This window comes from Pseudophryne corroboree, chromosome 10 (genome assembly GCF_028390025.1).
Source record: "Pseudophryne corroboree isolate aPseCor3 chromosome 10, aPseCor3.hap2, whole genome shotgun sequence".
Lineage (NCBI taxonomy): Eukaryota > Metazoa > Chordata > Amphibia > Anura > Myobatrachidae > Pseudophryne > Pseudophryne corroboree.
Window position 1 is genome coordinate 312995626 of NC_086453.1, and position 5436 is coordinate 313001061.

General features: G+C 38.0%; 1 pseudogene; it reads left to right on the top strand.

Moving 5' to 3' along the window:
• The first annotated feature begins 4303 nt into the window (after nucleotides 1-4303).
• LOC134967284 (5S ribosomal RNA) lies at nucleotides 4304-4423 on the top strand (annotated as a pseudogene).
• The last annotated feature ends 1013 nt before the right edge of the window (nucleotides 4424-5436 follow it).

A 5436-nucleotide genomic window follows, 5' to 3' on the forward strand; every position in this document is an offset into this window, starting at 1 on the left:
TATATACAAACATACATACATATATACATATACAAATATTGCACAAATCAGCACCATGTCACTTTTAAGAGCATACTATTGATACACTGTCTTGCATATTTACATGTACAAACTCCACACAAACATCCGGACGGATATAAGAGGAGAAGGAGCACATACAAGGGAAACCCTGATGCATAGACACTCTGTATAAAGCAGCTTCTCCACTCATGTCTGGTATGCATATTTGGTTGTTATCTGAGAATTTCTGAATGAACTCTCTCTAAACACTGAAGGCGCAACTGATTTACCACTAGAACATTTTTAGAACTAGTCCCTCTGGGGATTGGACTGCTTTGAAATCTGGTTGCGACACCTATATGACTGCGAGTGTTTATTTACTATATTTAATTATTTAATCATTGTGACTTTTTGCATGTTATATGTCTTATTAAGATACTCAGTACAAAGTCTCCTCTCCTGGAGTTATCTGGTTGCATGGTATTAGGTTGTAGCGCTATTTGCACCTTTCTTACACACACACATACACGCACGCGCACATATATATATATATATATATATATGCACAAAAAGGGGGGGGGTATAGCGACCAACGGTGTCTTTAAAAACTCACACTAGAAGTAAATAAATATATAAAAAACAATTTATTTACATAAAACAGAAGGTTCACATAAAACGTTTTGCACATAAAAATTTTTTTCCTAGTAACAGGTCTCTTTAAAAAATGGGATAAAAACAATTTACACAAACATAAAATATATTACCAGTTAAAAATATAGATAAGAAGATTATTGCTTAACTGGGTATAAGGTCACTGCCAGGTTGACCAACGCGTTTCGTCATTCAGACTTCATCAAGGGGTGTTGGCAGAGTGGGACCAGGCTTCTATTTATACCAGTACTGATCTAATAGCAATTGTGACATCACTTCCTGTTGTTTGCACATGGTGTTGCAGAACAGACTATAATCTCGTAATTAGAGTTCTTGTATATCACGATCAGATGTTATATATCAGTACAATGTATAATATATAGTTTAAATACAGATTTGGAGCAAGAGAGGTCGAGAAAAAGTCCTAAACAGAAGCGCTGGCGGCTTTTCCGCCACACTTCCGGTATTCTGACGGCGCGTCACTTCCGCCCCACTTCCGGAGACGCGACCGTGCATGCACCCGCGGTGTCCACAGATTCTGTTCGTTCTAGAGGCCAGGAGTATTTGTGCACAGAGCTCCATCGGCGGCCATGTTTGTGTCATTTTTCTTATAGATATTTCAAACGGCAGCCATGTAAGTGGAGGCCAAAATCAAGGATATTATTAAACTGATCCTCCGTGATATGGAACATAAAAACAGAAAGAAAAGTTTAGTTAATAGGTGATTAAAAGCAATTTAGTCACCATAATAGCAATTCTTCAGTATATATTGGGACATTCAAATATATGAAAAATAATGAATAATAAATAATAAAAAAAAATGGAAAACAGTACCAGTTAAAGGGAAACCATCACGGAATTCAGAAATAAACACACCATCTCCGACCTTAAGGATGCAGAACAGATTCACAACACTACAAAGATTAAACTCTAACAATGACCAGACTTTTTTGGCCCAAAGAACAGGAACCAGACCAAAAGAAGCAACAAGAAACTCCTTGAAGGAAGACATTCGCCTCGCATCACCTCTCAAAAGAAGGTACACAGAGGAAGAGGAAAACGGGGCAGCGGGAGGGAGAGAAAACAAAAAAAGAGCATTACATTGACGGATACAAAAGAAAAAGGAATCTTTAATCTCTCACAACATACATTGTTGAAACCAGAACTATCCTTACTTAATAAAGGCCTCACATTCGCACCCACGGGGGGTCTCAACAAATTTGAAACCTTTATCGATCTAAATAAATTCATCAGAAAACTAACATTAAAAAGACATTTTCTAAGGAAAGAGGACGCTGTTATTAGTAACTATGAAAATCAATCTAAGTCAGGTCTAAAACCGACCTCAAAGTTTTACCCTCTGGAGTCAAAGGGAAGCAATATTAGTATCTTCTATGAGATGGTAAAAAAGGATCTATGTGAAACCAACTTGGATGCAATTAAAGAGAGGAACATCACAAACCGAGAAAAAGAAGCTCTTAAGAAATTACAGAAGAATCAAGAAATTGTGATAAAACAAGCTGATAAAGGGGGGGGTCTGGTTATCATGGACCGCAAGAAATACATCAATGAAGCCCAGAGACTACTTGAAGATGAGGCTTCCTACACTAAATTATCTGGTGACCCTAAAGATATCTTCGTTGATGAACTAAGAACACTCTTAGTGCGCGGTCTACGCACAGACGTCATTACTAAGGAAGAATTCCAATTTCTGATGAAATCAGACCCCATTACCCCTATTTTTTATTTTTTGCCTAAAATACATAAAAACCTGGAAAACCCACCCGGAAGACCAATTGTGGCGGGTATTGATTCGCTCACATCAAATTTATCCGAATATGTAGATGTTTTCCTCAAAACCTATGTGAAAGAATTACCATCTTACCTGAAGGACACTACCGCGGTGTTGAACTCCTTAAAAGACCTTGAATGGAAAGACACCTTTAGGTGGGCGACAATAGATGTTCAGTCGTTATACACCTGTATAAACCACGAAAAAGGTGTAACAGCATGCAGAGAATTTATGGAAAATGACACCTCACTAACAGCAACCCATAAAGATTTTATTTGTGATGTTATGTTTTTTATTCTCCAGCACAACTATTTTAAATTTTTAGATCATTTTTATCTACAGCGATGTGGGACCGCTATGGGTACGATTTTTGCACCAAGCTTCGCAAATTTATTCATGGGCAGTTGGGAGAAGAATTTTATTTATGGTAACCATGATTTTAAGAATCATCTGATCTTTTATCGTCGCTATATAGATGACATTTTAATTATCTGGGATGGCACAGAAGAATGTTTTTATAAGTTCGTTGAATTTCTGAGCAGCAACGAGCTAAATCTTGTTTTTACATCAAAGATCAATAAAGAATCAATTGAATTCCTCGATCTGATTTTAGAGGGGATGGATGGAAAAGTTGAAACCAAGAACTTCATTAAGCCAGTCGACACAAATAGTTACCTCCACTACAAAAGTAACCATTTAAAGAAATGGAAAAACAACATCCCCTTCTCCCAGTTTAACAGAATAAGGAGAAATTGCAGTAACCAGGAAGAATGCGAAGCCCAAATTGAGAAATACAAAAGCAGATTCAAGGATAAAGACTACCCAATCAACATCTTGGAAGAAGCGGCTACTAAAGCAAAGTCATTGGAGAGATCTACATTACTAGAATACAAGTCCAAAGAAATCAAAAAAGATTCCGTTTCATTTATTACAACATATAACCATCATGAGAAATCCATCAGAGACTCATTTAGTAATCATTGGGGTATCCTATTAATGGACCCGGTCCTTAAGGAAATCTTGCCTCCTCGCCCCGAGATTATCTTCAGAAAATCAAAGAATCTTAAAGACGTCTTAGCACCAAGCATGCTACGAAAGGAACCTGAAGAGAATACACGAATGCCGAAATGCACTGGATCTTTTAAATGTGGCCGATGCAACATCTGCAGGTACCTACACCCAGTGAGGAAAACATTCACAGACACGGAGAAAAAGGAAGTGTACAAAATCAAAGACTTTATAAACTGCAATACCCAATCGGTGATATATCTATTGGAATGTGAATGTGGAAAACAATACGTAGGAAAAACAAAGAGACCACTTAAAATAAGGATCCAAGAACACATCCGCAATATAAGAAATAAAATAGAGAACCACGCTGTATCCAAACATTTCAAGATAGCACATAACTCCAACCCGGAGGCTTTGACTTTTAAAGCGATTGAATTAGTGAAGCTGGGAGAAAGAGGCGGTGACCTGGCAAATAAACTTTCACGTAGAGAAATGTATTGGATCTTCCAATTACAGACACTCCATCCTAAGGGATTCAATGACTATTATGAAATCGCTACGTTCCTGTGAATGCTTTGATGCCATCATTGATTTACGGTTGGACTCCAACCCCCTGTTCTGTATCCACCCCGCAACACCACCACGGCATAGCCAATCTTACCCAACATCACTCCCTTCACCCCAATTCCTTATTGTTCACTTCTCTTGCCCCCTCCTCCCCCCCCCTAAACCCCTCCCCCCAAACACCCCCCCCCAACCACCACCACCACTACCCCCCCCCCCCCTCTGATCTGATATATGTTTATATCAATATTATGCTTACAATATGACACATGTATGGTAAGTAATTATTACAGTCAAACCACACTGGAAATGCCCAATCTCGTCCGATCTTGGAAGCGAAGCAGTGTTGGGCCTGATCAGTACCAGACTAGGGAGACCACCTGGGAATATCAGGTACTGTAACCAAAACCTATATAAAAAAGCCTACATGAGCTAGTCATTATTGCAACTGCTCTTTAAAACCATATATGAACCTATGCCAGCGTCCGCACCTATAAATATGATTATACTGTCTGCACTCTATCATTAATTGCACTAAGCACTTTAATTAATTCCACTTATGTTAATTACACTTATTACATTACACTTCTCATTAATACTGCACGCCAGCGCACTTTATTTATTATTTATTATTTATTTTATTTTTTTTATTTTTTTATTTTTTATTATTATTTATTATTTATTATTCATTATTTTTCATATATTTGAATGTCCCAATATATACTGAAGAATTGCTATTATGGTGACTAAATTGCTTTTAATCACCTATTAACTAAACTTTTCTTTCTGTTTCTATGTTCCATATCACGGAGGATCAGTTTAATAATATCCTTATTTTGGCCTCCACTTACATGGCTGCCGTTTGAAATATCTATAAGAAAAATGACACAAACATGGCCGCCGATGGAGCTCTGTGCACAAATACTCCTGGCCTCTAGAACAAACAGAATCTGTGGACACCGCGGGCGCATGCGCGGTCGCGTCTCCGGAAGTGGGGCGGAAGTGACGCGCCGTCAGAATACCGGAAGTGTGGCGGAAAAGCCGCCAGCGCTTCTGTTTAGGACTTTTTCTCGACCTCTCTTGCTCCAAATCTGTATTTAAACTATATATTATACATTGTACTGATATATAACATCTGATCATGATATACAAGAACTCTAATTACGAGATTATAGTCTGTTCTGCAACACCATGTGCAAACAACAGGAAGTGATGTCACAATTGCTATTAGATCAGTACTGGTATAAATAGAAGCCTGGTCCCACTCTGCCAACACCCCTTGATGAAGTCTGAATGACGAAACGCGTTGGTCAACCTGGCAGTGACCTTGTACCCAGTTAAGCAATAATCGTCTTATCTATATTTTTAACTGGTAATATATTTTATGTTTGTGTAAATTGTTTTTATCCCATTTTTTA